Raw genomic sequence first — 10,603 nt, 5'->3', positions numbered from 1 at the left:
ATCCAACTTACAAGGGATGTAAAGGACCTCTTCAAGGAGAACTACAAACCACTGCTCAGTGAAATCAAAGAGGACACAAACAAATGAAAGAACATGCCATGCTCATGGATAGGAAGAATCAATATAGTGAAAATGGCCATACTGCCCAAGGTAATTTATAGATTCAGTGCCATCCCCATCAAGCTACCATTGACTTTCTTCACAGAATTGGAAAAAACTATTCTAAAGTTCACATGGAACCAAAAAACAGCTTGCAGAACCAAGACAATCTTAAGCAAAAGGAACAAAGTTGAAGGTGTCATGCTACCTGAATTCAAACTATATTACAAGCCTACAGTAACAAAAACAGCATGGTATTGGTATCAAAACAGATATGTAGACCAATGAAACAGAACAGAGGCCTCAGAAATAACACCACACATCTACAACCATCTGATCTTTGACAAACCTGACACAAACAAGCAATGGGGAAAGGATTCCCTATTTAATAAGTGGTGTTGGGAAAACCGGCTAGCCATTTTCAGAAAACTGAAACTGGACCCCTTCGTTATATCTTATACAAAAATTATCTCAAGATGAATTAACGACTTAAATGCAAGATGTAAAACCATAAAAATCCTAGCGGAAAACCTAGGCAATACCATTCAGGACATAGGCATGGACAAAGACTTCATGTCTAAAATACCAAAAGCAATGGCAACATATGCCAAAACTGACAAATGGGATCTAATTAAACGACAGAGCTTCTGTACAGCAAAAGAAACTACCATCAGAGTAAACAGGCAACCTACATCATGGGAGAAAATTTGTGCAATCTATCTATCTGACAAAGGGTTAACATCCAGAATCTACAAAGAACTTAAAAAAAATTACAAGAAAAAAACAACCCCATCAAAAAGTTGGCAGAAGATATGAATAGACACTTCTCAAAAGAAGAGATTTATGCAGCCAACAAATATATGAAAAAATTCTCATCATCACTGGTCATGAGAGAAATTCAAATCAAAACCACAATGAGATACCATTTTATGTAACTTAGAATGGTGTTCATTAAAAAGTCAGGAAACAACAGATTCTGGAGAGGATGTGGAGAAATAGGAACACTTTTACACTGTTGTTGGGAGTGTAAATTAGTTCAAGCATTGTGGAAGACAGTGTGGCAACTCCTCAAGGATCTAGAACTAGAAATACCATTTGACCCAGTGATCCCATTACTGGGTATATACCCAAAGGATTATAAATCATGCTACTATAAGGACACATGCACATGTACGTTTATTGCAACATTATTCAGAATAGCAAAGACTTGGAACCAACCCAAATGCCCATCAATGATAGACTGGATTAAAAAAATGTGGTACATACACATCATGGAATACTATGCAGCCATAGAAAATGATGAATTCATGTCCTTTGCAGGGATATGGTTGAAGCTGGTAACCATCATTCTCAGCAAACTAACACAAGAACAGAAAATGAAATACTGCATGTTCTCACTCATAAGTGGGAGTTGAACAATGAAAACACATGGACACAGGGAGGGGAACATCACACACCAAGGTCTGTGAGTCCCATGTCAGCAATAAGTCTTTCCTAGAAAAATCTGAAATGAAACAGAAAAGTCAGTTTTGGTTTTTTATCTTACACACAAAGTTGAAAAAAATATTGTCCTCAGTCTTTGTGCAAAGAAAGCTTCTTGCTTTGAAAACAACTCAGATAGGTGTGAAATTTGTCTCATTTTTTTTTTTAACTGAGAGAAAGTTTTCATTGCACATTGCCCTTTCCTAATACAAAACACAGCATGATAAACATTAAGAAAAGTATACTATCATGAGAACAATTGACGTTGTAGTTGTAAGAATCTTGCAGACAATCATGCTAAAGTGATCAGATGTCTTAGGTTTCATTGTCATCAGCTGATGTGGTGACTAAGTGTTCAAAACTGTTGGTCCTCCTCTAGAACAAAATAACCTTTTTTCACACATGCTGTTTTAGGTATTCCCATTAAATACTGCTTGTGAAATGACTTATTATCAGATACTCCAGATGTAATTCCTTTCCTGACCACACATAGTTTACTCTGAAAAATGCTATAAAGAGCAAATTCATTGAATCTGTTTTTCTTCAGCTGACATAACCAAGCTGTTACAATTTCTCAGTGATGTGTGGTGGTTGCTTCTGTAACAAGTCATAACCAAAGGAAAATTTGGCAGCTCAGTGGTTGCACAATTCATACTTAACCATTGGATAAGTTAAGTATTTTGGTCTTGAATTCCAGTGTGGCCTAAGGAATGTTAGTTGTCTTTTTTTCCAAAACTGTGGTATACATACAACCTAGTTAAGTCCCTTACACAGGGCTTAGTCATTATCCCCTGTATATTTGGAGAATGTTTTTTGTGTGGCAAATTAGTGTAAAGTCATCTTTGTTGGGTTTCTTCCAAGCTGTAATTCATTAAATTCTCTATCAGTGAGCTGTTCCACTTCTTCAGTCTGGGAAAAGTCTTTTTCAGACAGTCATCTATAATTTTGGCCATTCCTCTTCTTTGCATTAGTACAACTTAATTAGTCATGAAACATCACAGGGGGTATATCCACACTCAGAAGCTTCAAAGCCAAAAAGACTATGACAAGCTTTCCTTGAACTCTTTTCCACTCTCTATTACAGATCCCATGGCTTCCCATGCTAGGAACCTAGCAATGGCACCATTAACTCCTGAGAGGAAAAGTCCTTCTGTCAATCTGAGAAATTCCCCAAAAATACCCTTTGCTAAAAAATTCTATTTGCTTTCTGTAGTCCAATACACAATTTGGCATGCCAGGAGAACATGTTGCAACATCTTTTGAGGATGAAAGAAGGAAACTCGATGAAAGAATTCCAAATAAGGTGTCAATGTATCACTCATGTGAATAAATAAAATTAAATATATCAAGAATGGGGGTCTTATGGTTAAAAATAGTATTAAAAATAAACATTAACACATGAAACATAAACTTAGATTTTTAAAATTTTGAATATTTATAAAATTGGATGCAAATAGTCAAATTAATTATTAAATGAAATTATATAATATCAAATGATGTAGTTTCATTAATCTGGGTTATATTACCAAAAACTAGGAAGCAATTATAAGAATGAGAAGTGGGTTAGGGAAAGAATAAAAATATGCAGTATTCTTCACAACACTCCTTTCAGTCTTGACATTAGAAAGAACTTTAGAGATCTTTAACTTAAAAGCATGCTTTAAAGTTTAAAGGTGTCACAAGAACAGTTTCAAATGCAATAAGAATTCTGGCTCAAGAGGACTCTGTGTAGTAATTCTCAAATCATCCTCTCAACTTCTCACTAAATAACTTCTGAAAACAAAAATTAATAAAAATTCTCAATAACATTGAAAACAAAGGCTGAAGGACAGAATCTGGGATGAATTAGTACTAGCTAAAAGACAGTTGGTAAAACTGTAGTTTCTGACACATCTCACTTTATGCAACAAAATTTGTAAAAATTAATATATGGATGTTTTTCGTACCTTTGTCACTACACATTCACATCTCAGAATTCCAGAACTGATAGCAACTGGGACACTGAAGTATCTTGCCCTACTATTGAAAGATGCTTTCTAAACCAGAGTATACTTTGCCCTACTCCAGATACTGAAAACTCCTGGGAGACAATCAGGCATGAAATGAAAGGAAATTTCTGAATGCAGCACATCTTCTGAGGCAAGCAGTACCCATACATAAAGAACTTGGGCAAGAAAGAATGGAGATGCAGTGCATCACTATAATATAATTTGTCAGACACTGTTATAAGTTCAGATGAATGAGAAACTAATTAGTAGGTGAAAGAATAAAGAAAAAAGTGCAGCAAGAATAGAGCAGAGATATATTCCATAAAATCAACCTATATGGCAATTGGTGATGAATTAAATAGATATGGAGATTAAATATGCCTTAAAGCTATAGATTTGAACAGTGGTGAGAATACAGTGGGATAACTATGTAACCCAAATGGTTCCACCAAGTTACACAATTTTTTGGGAAGAGGAGAAGACTAAGAAGAAAGCAATATAGGATGTTAGCAAGATGGTGGAGTAAGAGGTTCTAACCCATATCACCTTCAAGAGAAACACCAAATTTCTCAACCAATCACAGACTAGAATATCTTTGTTAGAGCCTGTATTAGTCTGTCTTCACACTGCTATAAAAATACTACCTGAGACTGGGTAATTTATAAACAAAACAGGTTTAATTGACTCACAGTTTCACATGGCTGAGGAGGCCTCAGGAAACTTACAATCATGGTGGAAGGTGAAGGGAAAGCAAGGCGCTTTCTCCGCAAGGTGGCAGGAGAGAGAAAGAGAAAACATAGGGAACACTACCACTTTTAAACCATTAGATCTTGTGAGAACTCCTTGCTATCATGAGAATAGCATGGCAGAAACCACCCCCATGATAAAATCATCACCCTCGATATATGGGGATTACAATTGGATTATAATTTTTTTGGGGGGACACAGAGCCAAACCATATTATCCCACCCCTAACCCCTCAAAACTTTCATGTCCCTTTCACATTTCAAAGCCTATCATGCCTTCCCAACAGTCCCCCAAAGTCTTAACTCACTTCAGCAGTAACTCAAATGTTGAAGTCCAAAGTCTCATCTGAGACATGCCAAGTCCCTTCCATCTATGAGCCTGTAAAATCAAAAAGAAGTTTTTTGCTTCCTAGATACAATGAGGGTAGAGGCACTGGGTAAATGTTCCCATTCCAAACTGGAGAAATTGGCCAAAACAAAGAGGCCAGCATCACTATGCAAGTTCAAAACCTGGCAGGGCACTCATTAAATCTTAAAGTTTTAAAATAATCTCCTTTGACTCCATGTTTCACATCCATGGCACACTGATGCAAGAAGTGCACTCCTAAGGCCTTGGGCAGCTCCACGACTCTGTCTCTGCAGCCCCCACAGATGCTTTCATGGGCTGACATTGAGTGTCTGTGTTTTTTTACAGGTGTACAGTGCTAGCTTTCAGTGTATCTACCTTTTGTGGGTCTGGAGGATGGTGGCCATCTCACAGCTCCACTAGGCAGTGCCCCACTGGGGACTCTGTGAGGGGGCACCAACCCCACTTTCCCTTCTGCATTGTCCTAGTAGAGGTTCTCCATGAGGGCTTCACTCCTGCAACAGACTTCTGACTGGACATATAAGTGTTTCTATATATCCTCTAAAATCTAGGCAGAGATTCCCAAAGCTCAACTCTTGTCTTCTGCACACTGCAGACCCAACTTCACATAGAAGCTAACAAGACTTTGGGTTTGTATCCTCTCAAGCCATGGCTCCAGAGGTACCTTGGTCCCTTTTGGCCGGTACTGGAGTTGGAGCAGCTGGGATGCAGGGTACCAGGTCCACAGGCTGAACAGAGCAGTGGGATCCTGTGCCCAGCCCCAAAACCATTTTTCCCTCCTAGGCCTCTAGACCTGTGATGGGAGGGGTTGCCACAAAGATCCCTGGCATGTCCCAGAGACATTTTTCTCATGATCTTGGCTACTAACATTTTACTCCTTGTTACTTATGTAAATTTCTGCCGCAGGCTTCAGTTTCTCCCAAGAAAATGGGTTTTTCTTTTCTACATCATGGTCATGCTGCAGATTTTCTAAACTTTTATGTTCTACTTTCCTTTAAAATAAAAGTTCCAATTTCAGGTATTCTCTTTGTGAATGCATATGACCAAATACCTTCAGAATCAGCCAGGTCACTTCTTGAATGCTTTCTCTTTAGAAATTTCTTCCACCATGTACCCTAAATCATCTCTCTCAAGTTCTAATCTCCCCCAGATCTCTAGGAAAGGAGCAAAAGGCCCCCAGTCTCTTTGCTAAAGCATCCTAAGAGTAACATTTGGACCAGTTCCCAATAAGTTCGGCCTGAGACCACCTCAAACTTGACTTCATTGTCCATCCATGTCACTATCAGGGTTTTGCTCAAAATCATTCAACAATTCTTTAGGAAGTTCCAATCTTTCCTTCATCTTCCTGTCTTTTTCTGAGCCCTCAAGATTGTTCCAACCTCTGTCTATTACCCAGTTTCAAAGTTGCTTCCACATTTTCAGGTTATCTTTATAGCAGTGCCCCACTCCCAGTGCTAATTCTCTGTATTAGTCTGTTTTCACAATCCTATAAAAATGCTGCCAGAGACTGGGTAATTTATAAACAAAAGAGGTTTAATTAACTCACAGTTCTACATGACTGCAGAGGCCTCAGGAAATGTATCATCATAGTGGAAGGCAAAGGGGAAGTAGGCCCCTTTTTCAAAAGGCAGAAGGAGAGAGAGAGAGAGAGAGAGAGAGAGCACAGGGGAAACTGCCACCTTTAAACCATCAGATCTCATGAGAACTCTCTATCATGAGAACAGAATGGGGGAAACCACCCCTGTAATTCAATCACCTCCCACCAGGTCCCTCCCTCAACTTGTGGGGATTACAATTCGGGATGAAATTTGGGTGGAGACACAGAGTCAAACTATATCAGAGTCCCAGAGTTTAGCTGGGAGTTTCCAGTATCCCAGTAAAACAAACAAACAAAAAATACAAGAGCAGACATGTTGAAATAGGTGAGAAGAACAATTTCGCTCTACCCATGTCACTCATCCCCCAAGGAAGCCTAGTTTGATTCTAAGAGAGATCACCTTGGTTCGTAATTGCTACCACAGGGGAAAATGAAAATTATTGAGCACTTGGCTCCTTAAACTCATGAGACACTGCCCAAAAGGCCCCTTAGGCCTCATCCCACCCATAACACTGAGGGCATTGGCAGCACAGCTGAATAGTCTGGGACCACTGAAAGCAAGGAGAAGGGACAGGAGTACACAGCAACCTGCACAATGCTCAACAGCTGGCCATGAATCCTGCTAAGCAGCTCACAGACTTCACCATGTGGCATTTCTCTATAGACAGCACCTCATGTGTTTCCACACACAACACACATGAGTTCCAGCAAACAGCTCTTGGATCTCAACAGCAGGTACAGATCTTAGCAGCTGACATGATTCTGCTGATTTGAAAGAAGGTACACATACTTTAACATTTCAGGGCATTGCTCTAGGGAAGCTAAACAGGATGCTCTTAGCACCAGGCCTGGCTTTACAAGACTGGAAGAAGGCACACAATCCTAAAACTTTCCTTCTGAGAAGGAACAAAAGGAGTGAAGCAGGAAAATCCATGGAAAAGGCTGTGTGTCTACCAGAATCTCTAGCTAGACTCATTGGTGAAGGACTTTTTCTCCCAAAGCCAGTCAATAAAGACTGGAGGAGGAGAACACTTTTTCAAATGCAAAGATGGCAATGCAGAGCTTCAAGGAACACGAACAATCAAGGAAATATGACAGCACCAAAGGAACAAAATAAAGTTCCAGTGGCCAGTGGTTGACCTTAAAAAATTGGAGATCAAAAATTGTCTGTCAAAGAATACAAAGTAGTCACCTTAAAGAAACTCAGTGAGCTAAATGATCTCAGGGAATATCATGAACACCTCTACGCAGATAAACTATAAAATCTAGAAGAAACAAAAAAAAAAAATCCTGAAGAAATACACCCTCCCAAAACAGAACCAGGAAGATATTGAATCTCTGAACAGATCAAATAACAAGCTCTGAAATTGAGACAATAACAATTACACTACCCACCAAGAAAAGCCTAGGACCACACAGATTCACAGGTGAATTCTACCACATTTACAAAGAAGAGCTGGTGCCATTCCTATGGAAACTAGACCAAAAAATTGAGAAAGAAGGACTCCTACAAAACTCATTCTATCAGGTCAGAATTATCTGGATATCAAAACCTGGCAGAGACACAAGAAACATTCAGGCCAATACCCTTAATGAACATTGATGCAAAAATCTTCAACCAAATACTGGCAAGGAGAATCCAGCAACACACCAAGAAGTTTATCAAACCTTATCAAGTAGGCTTTATCTCTGGGATGCAAGGTTGGTTCAACATACTCAAATTGATAAATGTGATTCATCACATGAACAGAACTAAAAACAAAAACCACATGATTATTTCAATAGATTCAGAAGAGACTTTTGATAAAATTCAACACCACTTCACGTTAAAAGCTCTCAATATACTAGGTTTTTAACAAACATCTCAAAATTATAGGGGCCATCTATGACAAAACCACAGCCAATGACATACTCAATGGGCAAAAGCTGGAAGCATTTCCCTTGAAAACCGGGAGGATTTTCAAGATAAGATGAGGATGCCCTCTCTCACTACTCCTACTCAACATAGTATTGGAAGTTCTGGCCAGGGCAATTAGGCAAGAGAAGAAATGAAGGTCATCCAAATAGTAAAAGAGGAAGTCAAACCATCCCTGTTTGCCAACAGTATGATAGAAAACCCCATAGTCTTGGCCCAAAAGCGCCTTCAGCTGATAAAAAAAAAAAAAAAAAAAAAACTTCAGCAAAGTTTCAGGATACAAAAGCAATGTGCAAAAGTCACTAACATTTCTAAACGAACACAAGTCAAGCTGAGAGCCAAATCAGAAACGCAATTCTATTCACAATTGCCACACACACACACACACAAATACCTAAGAACACAACTACTGATGGTGGTGAAAGATCTCCACAAGGAGAACTACAAAACACTGCTCAAAGAAATCAGGAATGACACAAACAAATGAAAAAACATTCTATGCTCCTGAATAGGAAGATTCAATATCATTGTAATGACCATAGCGCCCAAAGCAATTTAAAGGTTCAATGCTACTCCTATGAAACTACTGTAGATTGGCATTTTTTACAGAAGTAGAAAAAAAAAATTTTAAATTTTTTTGATAGCCAAGTCAATCCTAATCAAAAAGAATATGTCTGGAAATCAATTTACCCGACTTAAAATTGTACAAGTCTACAGTAAATAAAACAACATGATGCTGGTATAAAAGCATTCACGTAGACCAATGGAACAAAATAGAGAACCCAGAAATATGGCTGCACACAACTATCTGATCTTTGACAAATACAAGCAATAGGCAAAAGATTCTGGTATAACAGCCTACCCATATGCAGAATATTAAAATTGGACCTCTTCCTTATACCATATACAAAAATTAAGATAGATTAAAGTCTTCAATATAAAACTGAACATTATGAAAACTTTGGAAGGCAACCTAGGAAATACCATTCTGGAAATAGGAACTGACAAATATTTCCTGAAGATATCAAAGCAATGACAACAAAAGCCAAAATTGACAAATGGGATATAATTAAACTAAAGAGCTTCTGCACAGCAAAGGAAGCTATCAATAGAGTGAACAGACAACCTACAGAATGGGAGAAAAAGTTTGCAAACTATGTATCTGACAATCATCTAATAACTAACATAAATGAGAAACTTAAACAAATTTACAAGACAAAACAAATAACCCCATTAAAAAGTGGGCAAATATTATAAACAGACACTTTCTTTAAAAAAAGACATACATGTGGCCAATGATTTTATGAAGAAAAACTCAACATCACTGATTATTAGAGAAATCAAACTACAATGAGATACCGTCTCACATCAGTCAGAATGACTATTAGTAAAAAGTCAAAAAGTAATAGATGCTGACAAGGTTGCAGAGAAAAATGAATGCTTAGGCACCATTCGTGGGAGTGAAAATTAGTTCAAACATTGTGGAAGACAGTTTTGCAATTTCTCAAAGACATAAAAACAGAAATTCTATATGACCCAGCAACCCCATTACTGGGTAGATACCCTCAAGGAACATAAACTGTTCTACCATAAATAAACATGCATGAATATGTTTATTGCAGCACCATTCACAATAGCAAAGATATGGAATCAAACTAAGTGCCCATCAATGGTAGACTGGATAAAGAAAATGTAGTATATATGCATCGTGGGATACTATGCAGGCATAAAAAGAATGATATCATGGTCTTTGAAGAACCATGAATGGAGTTGGATGCCATTATCCTTAGCAAACTAATGCAGGTACACAAATCCAAATACCATATGTTCTCACTTACAAGTAAGAGCTAAATGATAAGAACATATGTACGCATAGAGGAGAACAACAAACACCGGAGCCTATCAAAGAGTGAAGGGTGGCAGGAGGGAGAGGATCAGGAAAAATCACTAATGGGTACTAGACTTAATACATGGATGATGAAATAATATGTAAAACAAACCTCCATGATATAAGTTTACTTATATAACAAACCTGCACATGTATGCCTGAACTTAATAGTTTAAAAAAAAGGTGGTGAGAGTGGAACATATACTTACAGTGAATTTAAATTTATTAACTTTTTTTGCTAATATGTTTGTGAGAGATTGATAAGTCTTTGATATACTATTTTTTAAAAAAGGAGTAAAGAAAACCCTCAGGATTTATAGGGCAGCATCAAGTAAATATATATCATTATAAGAGTTGTAGAGGAGCAGAGAAGGAAGATGGGTTAGAAAACTAATTCATGTGCTGTTGAATCCGGTTTGCTAGTATTTTATTGAGGATTTTTGCATCGATGTTCATCAGGGATATTGGTCTAAAATTCTCTTTTTTTGTTGTGTCTCTGCCAGGCTTTGGTATCAGGATGA

This window comes from Colobus angolensis, unplaced genomic scaffold (genome assembly GCF_000951035.1).
Source record: "Colobus angolensis palliatus isolate OR3802 unplaced genomic scaffold, Cang.pa_1.0 Scaffold304, whole genome shotgun sequence".
NCBI lineage: Eukaryota > Metazoa > Chordata > Mammalia > Primates > Cercopithecidae > Colobus > Colobus angolensis.
The sequence above is the reverse complement of the archived record's forward strand: the minus strand, read 5'-3'. Positions refer to the sequence as shown.